Source organism: Gossypium hirsutum, chromosome A01 (genome assembly GCF_007990345.1).
Source record: "Gossypium hirsutum isolate 1008001.06 chromosome A01, Gossypium_hirsutum_v2.1, whole genome shotgun sequence".
Lineage (NCBI taxonomy): Eukaryota > Viridiplantae > Streptophyta > Magnoliopsida > Malvales > Malvaceae > Gossypium > Gossypium hirsutum.
Window position 1 is genome coordinate 72,179,188 of NC_053424.1, and position 15,995 is coordinate 72,195,182.

Genomic DNA, 15,995 nt, shown 5'->3' on the forward strand with positions numbered 1-15,995 from the left:
ATTGGAAAAGAAGGAGTTAATGATGTTGTGATCGGGTTAAAAGTGACAATAAACAAGTATCCGTTGCCAAGAATTGATGATTGTTTGATCAGCTAAAAGGAGCGACATGGTTTCAAAGATTGACTTGAGATCTGGGTATTACCAACTGCGGGTAAAAGAGTCGGATGTGCCTAAAACTGCTTTTAGAACAAGGTATGGTCATTATGAATTTTTAGTTATGCCATTCGGATTGACAATGCTCTGTGTGTTTATGGATTAATGATCGCATATTTCGGCCATACTTGGACAGATTTGTTGTGGTGTTATAGATTATATTTTAATTTATTCAAAGATGAGACAGAGCATGCTGAGCATTTGAAGATAGTTTGCAACTTTGAGAGATAAGCAGTTGTATGCTAAGTTTAGTAAAAGTGATTTGGCTCCGGGAAGTGGATTTTGGGTCATATTATTTCAGGTGATGGTATACGGGTTGATCCTAGTAAAATTTCAGCCATTGTTGATTGGAAACCACCGAAAAATGTAACTGAAGTTAGAAGTTTCTTGGGGCTAGCTGGGTATTATCGGCGGTTTGTAAATGGATTTTCTATTATTGCTGCTCCTATAACTAGATTACTCCGAAAGGATGTTAAATTTGAATGGACGGAAGAATGTCAACAGAGTTTGAAGAATTGAAAAAGTTATTAACAGAGGCACCAGTGTTAGTACAACCCGAATTAGGTAAAGAATTTGTGGTGTATAGTGATGCTTCTCTAAATGGTTTGGGGTGTGTGCTCATGCAGGAAGGAAAAGTGGTGGCATATGCTTCGAGGCAGTTAAAACCTCATGAGAGGAATTATCCTACTCAAGATTGGAATTGGCTGCGGTGGGTTTGCTTTGAAAATTTGGCGACATTGTTTGTATGGTGAAAAATGTCGGGTATATACCGACCACAAAAGTCTTAAGTACTTGATGTCACAAAAATACTTGAATTTGAGACAGTGAAGATGGTTGGAGTTATTGAAAGATTACGAGCTTGTTATCGATTATCATCCGGGAAAAGCGAATGTGGTTGCTGATGCTTTGAGCAGAAAGTTGTTGTTTGCTTTGAGAGTTATGAACACTCAGTTGAAAGTGTCAGATGATGGTTCGATTCTAGCAGAGTTAAGAGCAAAACCGATGTTTTTACAAGAGATTTCTGAAACTCAGAAAAATGATCAAGATTTGCTAGCCAAAGAAATAGTGGAAGCTGATACGGGATCAATTCAGAATTGTGCTGATGGTGCTTAATGTTAAAGATCGATTTGTACGAAGAATAGGAATGATTCAAAAGATCCTACAGGAAAACATAGTGGTTATTTCTCGATTCATCCGGGTAGTACGAAATGTATAATGACTGAAGAAATGTATTGTGGAATGAATGAAAGAGATATATCAAATTTGTGTCAATGCTTATTGTCAATAGGTGAAAGCTGAACCAAGTACTTCGGATTACTTCAGCCTATTATGGTTCCTGAATGGAAATGGATGGATTACTATGGATTTTGTTCAGGATTGCCATTGACTCCAGGAAAGAAAGATGCCATCTGGCAATAGTTGACAGATTAACTAAGTCGGCTCATTTTATCCCGATACGTACGGATTATTCTCTTAACAAGTTGGCTGAACTGTATATTAGAGAAATTGTTAGATTACACGGAATACCATTATCGATTATTTCAGATAGAGATCCAAGGTTTACCTCGCAGTTTGGCAAAAGTTGCAAGACGCGTTAGGTACGAAGTTAAATTCAGTACTGCTTTTCATCCACAAACTGATGGACAATCAGAAAGAATAATTCAGATTCTGAAGATATGCTTAGATGTTGTGTATTGGAATTTCAAGGAAGTTCGGAAAGATACTTACCGTTGGTGGAATTTGCTTACAGTAATAGTTATCAGACGAGCTTGAAAATGGCACCTTATGAAGCACTGTATGGTCGTAAGTGTCGAATGCCTTTGTATTGGACTGAACTCAAGGAAAATCAGATTTATGGAGTTGATCTAATAAAAGAAACTGAAGAAAAAGTGAAGGTAATTCGAGATTGTTTGAAAGCTGCTTCAGATAGACAGAAATCTTATGCAGATTTAAAACGAAAGGACATTGAATTTCAAGTTGGTGATAAAGTATTTTTAAAGGTGTCTCCGTGGAAGAAAGTCCTTAGATTTGGACGGAAGGGCAAATTAAGTCCGCGTTTTATTGGGCCGTATGAAGTAATTGAAAAGTTGGACCGGTAGCATAACGGCTAGCATTACCACCTGAATTAGAGAAGATTCATGATGTGTTCCACGTATCTATGTTACGTCGGTATTGTTCGGATCCTTCACATGTAGTTCACCGACAGAAATTGAACTACAACCAGATATGACCTACGAAGAAGAACCGATTAAGATTTTAGCTCGAGAGGTCAAACAACTAAGGAATAAAATGTTGCACTTGTGAAGGTGTTGTGGCAAAGGCATGGAGTAGAAAAGCTACATGGGAATCCGAAGAAACTATGAGAAATCAACACCCACATCTGTTTACAGGTAAGATTTTCGAGGACGAAAATCCTTAAAAGGGGGGAGAGTTGTAATATCCCGAATTAGGGCCTAATCGGAATAGTGGTTTCGCGACCACAAATCCGAGATAGAAATAATTATTTATAATTATTTTGAGGTTTATGATATGATTGCATGATTGTGTGAAAATTTCGTGATGAAATTCTATGCCTAAAGTGCTTAAATTGAAAGTAGGGACTAAATCGAATAAGTTGCAAAACTTGCATTCTAGAAGTTTTTAGTATGAAATTGTTTTGGAATATTAATGAGGAGGTCTTAAATAGAAATTTGACCAATTTTAAGTTCATGGACAAAATTAGGACATGGAAGGAATTTTTGGAAAGTTTAGTAGTAAGGGTATTTTGGTCATTTAGTTATTAAAATGAATTAAAAACAAAATTAAAAGCCAATTTTTGTCCATCTTCTTCATTAGGCCGAAATTTCAAGGGTTCTCCATAGATAGGGTTTGTTTCAAGCTTCCAAGCTCCATAGTAAGTGATTCCAAGCCCCGTTTTTAATGATTTTTACGTTTTTGAGATCCTGGTAGCTCGATTAAGCTTATGCTAACAATAATTCAACTTAGGGTTCATATTTGGAAAAATACCCATAGGTGAAATTTGTGTATTTTGATGTTTTATGATAGAATATGGGGTTTTAAATTTGTTAGACAACTTGTGCTCTCGGTTTTGAGTGAAAACAAGTAAAAGGGCTTAATCGGTAAAAATACCTAATAGTCATAAGTACATGTTAGAGTGAGAATTTGATGTTGCCATAGAAGAGAAAAGTGATCATCATGTTGTAAAACATAAGAATAAGGAATAAAGTTTAATCCCAAGCCTAGGGGCAAAAATGTAAATATGCAAAAGTTTAGGGTAAAATTGTAATTTTTCCAAAATTTGAGTTAAGGATTAATTTGATAATGTGAGTATTAAATAAGCTAAATGTGTTATTTTAGATCAAGAAAGACATGGAATCGACCTCAATCGAGGAAAAGAAAAGATTGTGGACTAAATTGCAAAATCTTTGTATTTTGGTACCAAGATAAGTTCATGTGTAAATAATGTAGCATAATGGTTATTTTTAAGTTATTGATGTTAATTATATGTTATGCTAAATTTTATTATGAAATGTATGCTTTGTGGTTAATTTCAAATAATATGTAAATTATGTGAACTACTTGTTAAATATAATTGTTACCGAGTATTGATTTCGGCATTCTATGGAAGACGGCAAGGATAAGTGTTCGAGGAAAAAGCCCGTTTGAACCTTAGGAATAGATTAGGATACAAGTGACATGTCACTAGGATGGTTGAGCATCCGAACTCGTTGAGTTGAGTACGAGTTCACTTATGGATGCGAATGTCCGAACTCGTTGAGTTGAGTCCGAGTTCACTTATGGATGCGAACGCCCAAGCTCGTTGAGTTGAGTCCGAGTTCGCTTATGGGCGGGTTACATGATTGCTTGATTGAATATGTGGCACTTATATGCAAATTATCCATGTATCCGAATTATATTCCGATGTGTTCAACGGGTAAAGTTCTACTCAATGGAGGAATATTCGAGATGTAAAGAGAAGTATTGGTGAGTGATGTGAAATGGATATTTTGGACAGGTATGTATTTAACCCTCGGGTTGAGTATTGATACAACCACTATAAGGTAATAAGATGATGAAAAATGATCAGAAATGTGATATGTGTTTTAGTGATGTATGCTAATGTTGATTGGTATAACTGTTTGTTATATTACTTATTATTTGCATATGAACTTACTAAGCATTTATGCTTACTCCCTCCTTCTTACTCATTGTAGTTTTGGACAAGCCAGCTCAGGAGTCGGGATAGGTCGAAGGCTCAGTCACACTATCCGGAAGACTTTTGGTAAATGGCTTGTAAATTTAAGTATGGCATGTATAGCAATATACCTATTTTGTGTAAATGATCTTATGATATGGTTGTGGAATGGTTGAGGAAATGCTTGATAATGATAAATTATGAAAATGGTTCGTGTAGATTATGTTTGATGTTAAGGAAAACTATTAAGATACTTAGTGCATAAAAACTCATAAAAAGGATGAAATTTGCCATAAACAGAATACTGCAGCAACACTGATGCGAGTTTGAAAATTTATTAAAAATCATAGAAATTGAATTTGGTGATGGAATACATATCAAATTGAATATTATTATGTCTAGTTTCACATGAAACAAATGAAACAGGTAAAGGAATTATATGTTAGAAGATATTTGAATTTTAGTAAAACAGGGTCATAGCAGTTTTTGAATCCCCTGTTCCAACTTTAGAAATTCATTATAAATTATAAAGATATAATTAGGTGGTATATTTTATATCCTCAGAATCCTTATTGAGTCTAGTTTTAGTAGAAACACATCTCATAGTCATATGAATTTTTTACAGAGATAAATGTGGTTCGTAGTAAACAGAGGTCAGACCAGTCGAGTCCTGAAATAGGGGTAACTTTAACTAATAAACTGTACTAATTGGCCCAAAACAAAAATTCTAGAAAAATTTAGTAGATAGGTATATGAGTCTAGATTCAGGGAAAATTTACGGATCTTGATTTCGAGTTTCGTAACTCGAGATATGATTTTTCTTATGACTATGACGCAAGTAGCTTAAAAGCTGTGAATGTAGAAACAATAATCCAAAGTTCTAAAAATGTTAAACTAAGCTTAGTAACTCCTCATACTCGTCTCCGGCGATGGTCTCGGGCGTGGGGGCGTTACAGAAAGCGTCTCCTCTTTCGGAACACAACACCGAGTAATGTTGCCATTGTATACCTTGAATAAATACAACTCATTCCAATGATACTTCACTATTTCACGAAGAAATCTTTATTTTTTATGGCCTATGACACCCAATGGGAGTTTTTCACACACTAGATAATTAACCAAATCTGCATACCAAGGGGTTGCATTTACAGCAAATAACTTCTTATATGGGAATGTGTTGACAATTTGAAGTATATTTCCATCTTAGCTACCAACTTCCAATCAAAATAGATTATCTGAAACTTGATTCTCTAAATCCTTATGGTATTTTATCTCGATGTTGAATTCTTGCAATAGTAAGATCCAACGTATCAATCTTGGTTTTGCATCCTTCTTCGCAAAAAGATATCTTAAGTCTGAGTGACTAGTAAATACGGTAGCCTTTACATCGACAAGATAAGAATGAAACTTGTCAAAAGCAAAGACTATAGCCAGAAATTCTTTCTCTATAGTGGTATAGTTGATTTGAGCCTCTATAAGAGTTCTGCTAGCATAATAGATGGCGTGAAATATTTTTCCCTTACGTTTTCCTAGAACAGCACCCATGCAAAGTCGCTTGCATCGCACAAAACTTCAAAAGGTTGAGACCAATCTGGTGCAATGACAATGGGTGTATTTATGAGCTGCGTCTTTAATTTAATGAATGCCTTCAAACATGCATCGTCAAAGAGGAATTTTGGATTTGTTCCAGCAATGAGCATAAAGGCTTTGCAATTTTTGAGAAATCTCTAATAAATCTTTAGTAAAACCACGCATGGCCTTTTTTGTCGGTGGAGGTAATTTCTCAACATTTTCCCCTTTAGCTTTGTCTACTACAATACCTTAAATAGAGATGCGATGGCCTAACACAATGCCTTTAGTTGCCATGAAATGGCATTTTTCCCAATTTAGAACAAGATGTCTGTTTTCACGTCGTTGCAATACTTTATCCAAATTGTCGATGCAATGATCAAAATCATTCCCATAGATTAAGAAATCATCCATAAAAACCTCTAAAGAATCTTGAATCATATTTGAGAATATTGCCATCATGCACCTTTGAAATATGGCTGGTGTGTTGCAAAGATTGAAAGGCATACGACGAATAGCAAAAGTACCTAAGGGACAGGTGATAGTTGTTTTCTCTTGATCCTCTGGTGCAATAGCAAATTGATTGTACCCAGAATAGTTGTTTAAGAAGAAGTAATAGGCTCTTCCAGCAAGCCTATCCAATATTTGGTCAATGAAAGGAAGCGGGAAGTGGTCCTTCCTTATGGTAGCATTAAGCTTGCTATAATCCATACAGACTCATCATCTCATATGAATGCGTGTAGGAATTAATTTGTCTTTGTTATTGCTAACCACTATGATGCCACTTTTTTAGGAACGCATTGCACTAGACTTACTCAATTACTATCAGAAATAGAGTAGATATTTCCAGCATCAAGCCACTTTATAATTTCTTTCTTAACAGCTTCCTTCGTGTTCTCGTTTAATCTTCTTTGCTGCTCAATTGATTGCTTGCCTTCTTCTTCCATCTTGATCTTGTCCATGCAAAAAGATGGACTAATGCCTCGAATATCGATAATACTCCAAGCAATAGCTCATTTATGCTCTTGAAGAATATGGACCAATTTCTATTCTTGAGTTACATCCAGTGTTGTGGAGATAATAACTGAGAGGGTATTATTATCACAAAGAAAGACATATTTAAGATGAGTAGGTAGTGGTTTCGATTCCAGAGTAAGAGCTTCATCGATAAATGGTTTGAAAATTGGAGTTGTTCTATTAACTAAGTCTAAGGATTCAATCTGCCATCCATGCTTGATTTCAATATTATTATCGTCAACCCTGTTGTCACAATTATCTAAGAATTCATCATCATATATTATTGCAAACTCCTCAGAAAGTATTGTGCTTTGGTCATTGAATTCTTCCGCAATTAAATCATCTAGCACATCAATAGTATGGCATTCTTCTTTATCCTTGCATTGTATAGATTCAAAAACACTGAAGGTAACAAGCTCATCATTAAGTCGCATGGTTAATTCACCTTTGTAAACATCAATAAGAGTTCTTCCGGTGGCTAAAATTGGTCGTCCCAAGATTATGGGAACCTCCTTGTCTACCTCGTAGCCAAGTATGATAAAATTAGCCAGAAAAATGAATTTATCCACACAAAATAAGATATCTTTGATTTGCCCTTCAGGTTGAACCAAAGACTGATCAGCTAGTTGCAATGTCACTGCAGTAGGTTTCATGTGACCTATTCCCAACTTTATGAAGTTGATAGCGGCATTAGGTTGATGCCAACTCCCAAGTCGCATAAAGCCTTGCCCAAATAATGGTTGATAATTGAACAAGGGATAGTAAAGCTCCCAGAATCATTCATTATAGAGGGCAATGTATTTGTCAAAAGAGCACTACAGCCTTCTATGAGCAATAGTTTCCATATCACTAAGCTTCTTCTTCTTGGACAAGAGCTCCTTCATAAATTTACCATAATTTGGAATTTGGACAAGAGCGTCTACTAAAGGAATATTGACCTGAAGTTGCTTCAGTGTGTTCGGGAATTGTTGGTATTGCTTATCCTACTCATTCTCCCTAAATCTTTGTAAAAAAGATAAGGGTGGAGATACATTTAATTGCGCTGACACCTTTGGTTGGTCAATAGTTTCGAGGATCGGACATTAGGCATATGAGTGAAAATATGTGGAATTTCTTTATTTGATGCCTCGACAATCTTTTCAGATTCAACCATCTCACTAGAGGTCATTTCACCAGTAGTTTGAGGTGTGACAGTAGAGTCTGTAGTCAGCCCATTAGTTTGTTTACCACCCCTAAGTGTGATAACCTTGCAGTGTTCTTTCCCCCTCGAAATCAGATTTTTTGTGCTGTTAGGTAGCGTACCCAGTTGTCGAGTATTCAGATTCAAAGTAAGTTTTCCTAATTGTGCCTCCAATTCCTAAATGGAAGATGAATTCCCTTAGATAATAGCTTCTGTGTGAGTCATATGCTATTGCATTAAAGCCTCAAGAGTAGCTAACAAGTCAAAAGGAGAAGCTTGCGTGTACTGTTGTCATCGATGTTCTGGAGCGTCCTGCTTCAGCATTAAAGAGTGTTGTGATTGTGTCTGACTTTGGTGTGGGTACATCTAGCTTTGTTGTAGTTGTATTTGAGTGTGTTGATTATAGTTCTGCTATTTTTAATTGTAATTCCTTTATCAGAATGTCGTAGCATTTTGTCCAGTATTCTATGTTCCCAAGACTGTTGATTGCATGCAGAATTATTATAAGAGTTGCCATAAGAATTTTTGTAGATGTTATTGACATAAAAGGCATTCTCAACATGTTGTGGACAATCTTCATAGTTGTGGTTGTCAGTGCAAATCTCATAACAAAAAGTGGGAACATTAACTTGTTGAGCGACTTGTATAGGTGCAATGTTACTTGTCCCTTGCATATTTTTTATCATATTTGTAAGAGAAGAAACTTGAGCACTAAGTGCATATATCACATCTATTTTAATAACTCCTGGAGTAGCTTTTGCTTGTGCAGCTCTAGAGATTAGATATTGGTAATAATTCTAAGAAATTCTCTCCAGAATTTCAATAACATCATTATAAGTACAATCCAGGAAAGGTCCATTGGCTAATGCGTCGAAAAGATTCCTCGTGTGTGAATTCAGCCCATTATAAAATATTTCAATTTGTGCTTCCTGTTGAATGTCGTGCATGGGACAACGTCAAACCAAATATTTATAACGTTCCCATGTGGTGTGAAGATTCTCATAGTCCAGCTGATGATACACTGTAATATCATTTTGAAGACAAGCATTCATTGTTGGTAGGTTAAATCGCAAAACAAATTGTGTTGCTAGTGCATTCCATGAAGTGTCATTAGGAACGTCTTGTTGACTAAAGGAATCACAAATCAATAAAAATGATTTAAGATGTTCTCTTGCATTTTCATGCGACAGTCTAGTAGATTGCCCATTAGAATTCAACATTTGAAACATTACTAGCTTGAGTCCAAAATTTCCAGTTTGGATTGCTGGTCTAACAACTCCCAGTTGTAAGTCATCCAAGACCGATACTAAAAAGTCTTGTATTGTCCTGTTTTGTAAAAACATATTCCTTTGTACTCGAAGTCTCCTTCAAATAGTTCTTTCAATTTCTGGATCAAAATCAACAATAAACTCTGAATTGCTTCTAGTCATACAACAGCTAAAGTAAAATGTGCCAATAACAAAAAAAAGAAAACCAGATAGTAGCAACTAAATATTATGAACTAACAAAAATAAAAAATAAAAATCAAATAAATGCCATCCCTCAGCAACGGCACCAAAGCTTGATCGGTTGTTTAATGTCATAGCAATAATATGCAAGCGTACATTGTCAATGCAAGTATAGTAGACAGATATGAGTCTGTCGTATATCGATCCAACGAGGATGGTTGTCTTTTGTCTATCAATGTTAGTGTAATAAATGGATATAAACAACATAAATTGTGAGAGTAAGTTTCGAAACAATAACTTGAAAATAATAAGATAAAATATGATAGTGAGAAATTGGGATTACCAACGTGAATATTCAGCAGAATGCTAAGTGCTAACAAGGTATAAAAGGATAGGTGATTACCGATGCATTAAACTGCAATGAATATCTTACCAAGCTTAACTTCTATATTTAATCTAAGACTTAAACATGCACATTAACCTCGCCTTTTGATGCTTGAAATGGAACACTATTAAGAACAAGCGGATTAAATTCCTCTAATCGTTAAGCAACTTTCGTTGCCATGCTTGTTAGCTTGAACTGTCACTGCACTTTTCATTATCAGTGACCGCAATAACAATCCATGCTAAAAGAAAAGCATTCAAATCCAAAGATTAAATAGTAGAAACAAGATTGAATAAAATAACATTTAACCCAAAAATCATGTGTACTATTGTACAAACATGAAATAGAAAGTAATCACTAGCGTTTAGAAAAGAAAAATAAAAGAAACAAGTGGATAATACTATTCCTATACAACTCGACTTGAATCTACCTATTCTGTCTTGTGTCGCACTCAGGGCTCTTCCTCAAGTGCTAAGCTGCATCCTTTTCACATTAGTTCACCCGTTGGAGGTTAAGCCGCCATAATCAAAAGCTTCAAAGGATAGGTTGGAGAAGATGATAAACCTAAAAAGCTCTCCTCTCTCCCTTTTTTTTCTTTTCATGTGAATATTTATATATTTTTTTCACATGGCCAAGGTGTCCTTTCATTAGAATCAATCTGCCTTTGTACATACAAGTTAGTTATACCAGACTTGACAGCTCATGCATTTTGTTCCTATCTGGATAGCTGTCAGATACAGTGACAATTTTAGGCGCAATCTAAAAATACTCATGCAGCGACATTAGTACAAAAACATGAAAAAATTAAAGATAAATAAGCTGAGATAGACTAAGTTATAAAATGTAAATTACTAAACTGAAAATGCTAAAATATGTGCTAAAGATAACTAAATAAGAACAAATTAACAATAAATAGGGAGAAAGCATTTGTTCTTTCTAGTACTATCATATTTCATTTAAAATACTATTGGGGATGTCACCTTTTAAGCTTGTTTATGGAAAGTCATGTCATCTACCTGTTTAGCTCAAGCATAAAGCATCTTGGCTATTAAAAAGCTGAACAAGTATTGGGTCGCTACCAGCCATAAAAGGTTGTTAAAACTTAATGAAATGGAAGAATTCAGGGCACAAGCGTAAGAAAATGCTAAACTATACAAGGAGAAGACCAAGCGTTGGCATGATAATAGAATTATGCCAAGAAAATTTGAACCAGGGCAACAAGTGTTGTTGTTTAACTAGGCTTAAGTTGTTCCCTGGTAAATTAAAATCATGTTGGTTAGGTCCTTTTGAAGGAGCTCAAGTGTACCTACATGGAGTTGTTAGTATCAAAGATAGGAAAACAAGGGTTACATTCAAAGTTAATGGAAAATGCTTGAAGCACTATTGGGGTGCTCATGTGGATTGTGAAAAACAATCCATTGACCTCCGAGATGTTTGAGTTAGTAGTTTTTTTTATATTGCATTTCTTTAATTACGACTATTTCAAATGAGAGGATGCTCTTATTACACTCCTTCATCATGGGGAGAAGAATCAATATTGGTTGAATTAGTTTTCAGGAGGTGTACCGGTCTACCGAGAAAAATGTTTGCAATTTAGACTTTCCCTCCCTCATTACTTCTTTGTTTCGCACTACTAGTGTCCCTCTCAATGCTGATCAAGGTGTCACCCTCTATCCTGAGCCATTTTTCCCATAGTCCAAGGCATTGATGCTACAAAATCAACTCAACATAGTCAGCCTACAAGTGCACATTTTCCCACGGCAGCGTCCTCAGCATCTCGCTGCTCCTTTGAACAGCAAGTGTTGCACTCCTTAAAGCAACTAGAGCAAAGGATTTCCCTATTTGAGATTTAGAAACTTCAACTAGCTGAAGAGATGTCAAGGTCCAACAGCAGTAGACTCAATATTTGATTTATGTGAAGACCAGAGATTTGGCTCTTAAAAGATTCTTACAGGATAACTTTACAAAGCTGATGCTAGAATTCCCTACCTTCCCCATCTCTTTGCTCCAAATTCCTGAAGCTACAAAGAAGTGAGCAGAATCTACGAATTTGGGAACCACTGCTGATGAAAGGGAAAATGTTTTTGAGGAGTCTAAAAAGATGACATTATTAAATCTTGAGAATGAAAAAGAAGAAGTGAAAGATGAAACTGCCACCCCAAAAGGTAAGGACCCTGTTCCACTAAACCCACCAGCTTCCACGACTACAGAAGATCGTGAAATCGATCATCTTATTGATAAGCTCACAAAAACTGATAAGGACGGGGATGAAATGAACCCTATGTAGAGAAAGCTACTATAAAAGTTAGTGCCCGTAAATCCACTCGCAAGGCCAAATGAAGTAACTACAGTCTAGTCCAAGCAAAGGAAGTTTTTTCCCTACCTCATGCATTTTATTTCTCTTCCCATGACATTTTCTGTACAAATCTATATTGTTTTTTTCAGATACATATCTGTACATGCATTAAGGGCAATGCATCCCTTAGGTTTGAGGTGTATTGTGCATTTAGGTTGCATTGTATATTTTGTATGTATGCTAATTCTAGTCTCGTTAAATTTGTTTTGCCACTGCCATGTAACTAGAAAATATTGTGTTGCCTATGCAAAGTACAGTCTTTACTTATGATGTTCGATAATGAGCTTATTTTTCAATACACATAGAACATGTGACAGGGGATTATGTGAATTTATCTTAGGTTGGCCTGCTTGAAGATTACCTCCTAAAAATGAAATGTCCAAACCTCAGATATTTTTGGACTATAGTAAGTATCCTCTAATGAACTTAGAGACTTTTGAAGCCAAACTAAGTCAAATTGTGAGAACATTATTTAAATAAAGGACAGTGGACACTCCAATGATTAGAATTGCAAAGTAAGTTAGCACCACTTTGTTTGCTCCATCATGCTGTTGACTAAAAAGGTGAGTCCAAGTAAGAATGTGTAATAAAGAAAAGAATGTTAGGGGAAATCCATTATAGTAACATGTTGAGTAGCTAATGAGGTAGTTGTTTGCTTCATCCATCTTTTACATTAAAAGCCTTAGCTTCAAGAGTGATTTTTATTTAAATTATGACATGATTGGGTACTTGGTAATTTAGTGTATGCTCCATTGTGATTGTCAGGTCAAAGAATTTTGCGACATGCTAAATCCCCTAATATGTTTAATAAAAAGAAAGAAAGGAAAAAAATATATATTTTGATTAGGATTAGAGCAAGGGTTACAAAGTAACTTGAGTTTAGGTAACAAATGAACTAAGTAAATTAGGAGATATTTTCTATGGCCATAAAGAATATATGTGTACTTAGGACATTTTGTTTTTAGGGAGTAATTTTTTGCACTATCTTTGTTGAGCAAACTTTTGAAACGCGAACAAGTTCTGAGAGACAGAAGATTGTTGAGAACTAAAGTACATATTGTTCTTTGAATGGACTGGCAGTATAAGGTGGTTATGTATGTAGGCAAAAGAATTGTTGCATTCATGTATATTTTGCTTGAGGATAAGCAACAACTCAGGTTTGGGGGTGTAATATCTCTTGAAAAGAGTTATATTTCATTCCTTTAGATCTAGCTAATTACCGATACTGAGGTACATTAGCTGCATTTTTGGACATTCCATTAGTATTTTTCATTTTTTAGCATTACATTAGGAGCTTGGACTATACTTAAATGTTAGTTATTTTTAATTGCTCCCAAAAAGGTTGTGTGCGGAGGTGGATCGAAAGGTGCAGGATGAGGAACAAGAAGTGAAGGAGTGAATGTTTGTTGGGGCAAAGAGTTGGGTAGTTTGTCAACACGGATGCCATGGTAATGCTGGGAAGATCTCCAGTCAGCACCCAAAGCGTACCGATCTTAGGCCCAGTTTAACTTGTACCAGATATATGTCCCTAAAAAGAGGGAAGAAAATCATGGACTGTTAGATTTACTCTAGGGAAAATGAGTATAAAAGCCAAAGAAGGAAACCCTAGGGGTAGCAGCTGAGTAGAGACGGGACGAGAAAGATGAAAGCAGTCCCTCTCAGCCTCTACAGGACACTGCATCGCTAGAGTGTGGGCTGGATAAGCGAAAGCTATCTTCTTGAAGTTCATCCATTATTTCTTGATTACTCTTTGTGAATTTCTTTGATGAAAACGATGTTGAATGATACTTTGCATTCAAATTTTAATTGCCAACCCATGAGCTAAATCTCATCGGGTTGGGATTACTTAATGAAACTCTTTTATTTTTATTGACCGACGTAGAGATATGCTTTAATACACTATTTCATTCAATGGTTTTTTTATTAAATTGCATGTTTGCACACTCTAGACATAAATGGATGTACAACATTTTCATTAAATTAATCTAATTCTGACAAGGTTAGGTTAATGAGATTGAAATTGAATGATATGAGCAAGTGTTCGACCAAATACTTGTAAAAGCCTTTAGACATAGAGCAACGATCATACAAAAAGAAAATAAAATAGTGCAAGGTACCGTGCTAAAGGCCTATAGACATATATTGCTTAAGGCAGGGTAACTTGAGGTCTTTTTCTCGAAAAAAGCAAACCATTTTAGAACTCTTCTGAGTAGTAGATTGAGTATGGTTTTGCCGAGGAATTACTGTCAGTAAGGACAGATTCTTACTAATCCCAACATTCCAAATAAAAATCGTAGACCCTCTATACTTTTCCATATTGTCTTTGTCGTAGCATTTTTTAGTTGTTTACTTATTTGTTTGAATATTATTCACATAATTATTCTCGAATTTGCTATTGCATTCTTACTCTTGTCTTGTCATAGCATTCTTCATTATTGCACACATCATTATTCCTCGAAATTACCACTACATTCTTATCATCATTTTTGTCATAAATTTAATCATATTCATTATAATAACTTGATCATTTTATACCTAAAATCGATCCCTGTGGAGACGACCTCACTTATCACTTTATTACTTGATTCGATGTGTATACTTGCACAATTTGCATATCATTTCACACACAATAGTAGCTTAATTTTAGAAAAAGCTTTGGCTAATTTGACTACTAGTTTAGATATTATGCCTTATAAAATGTTCAAACAACCTGGCCTCAGGGAACCAAAGCCCACTAGGATTAGTATTCAATTTGCTGATAGATCAATTAAGTGTCCTAGGGGTATCATTTAGGATGTACTTGTTAAAGTAGATAAATTTAAATTCACTGTCGATTTCTTTATATTGGACATGGATGAGGATTTTAAGGTACTCAGGATCTTAGGTCAACCCTTTTTAGCTATTGCTATAACTTTTATTGATGTGGGTAATGGTGAACTTGTACTGAGGGTTGGTGATGAAAAGGTTTCTCTTCAAGCACATGATTTTGTGAGAGCTTCTAATGAGCAAGATAATACTATTTATTCTGTTAATGTTAGTAATCATGTGGCTCAATGTTCTTTGTAGGAAATCAGTCACAAAGACGTGTTAGAATCATATCATGTTCAAGATGATAGAAATCAAAGGACGAGTAGAGTACAAATGGTGCAGTCCGATGAATTAGATGAGTGGCGAGCAAAGGTTTATGAGAAACCGAGAAAGTTCAAAGAAGTAACATAACGACGCCATGATGTGCCTTTAAAGAGGACAATTCAATTCAGAGTTGGAGATAAAATGCTGCTACACAAGTCAGATCAACAAATGTTCGTTGCAGAGCTTAAGTTAAGAGGGTCAAACCCATTTGTGGTAGAAAACGTATTCCCATATAGAACCATTGAGGAAACACATCCTAAATAGACACATTTAAGACAAATGGTCAACGACTCAAACTTTATTTTGGTGGTGATATTGATAACGAGCGAAATGAGCTCTGACTGTAACAGCCCAATTTTGGGTTTAGTCGGAATAGTGGTTTTGGGGCCACAAATCTGACGTAAGAAAATTTATTTTTATTATATTTTCATGGTCTACAATTTCATGGAATGATTTTGTGAAAATTTTGTTCAAAAATTTTGACGTTTCGGCACTCAATTTAGTCAAAAAGACTAAATCACAAAGAGTGTAGACTTGAGTTCTAGAAGCTAGAGGTGTCC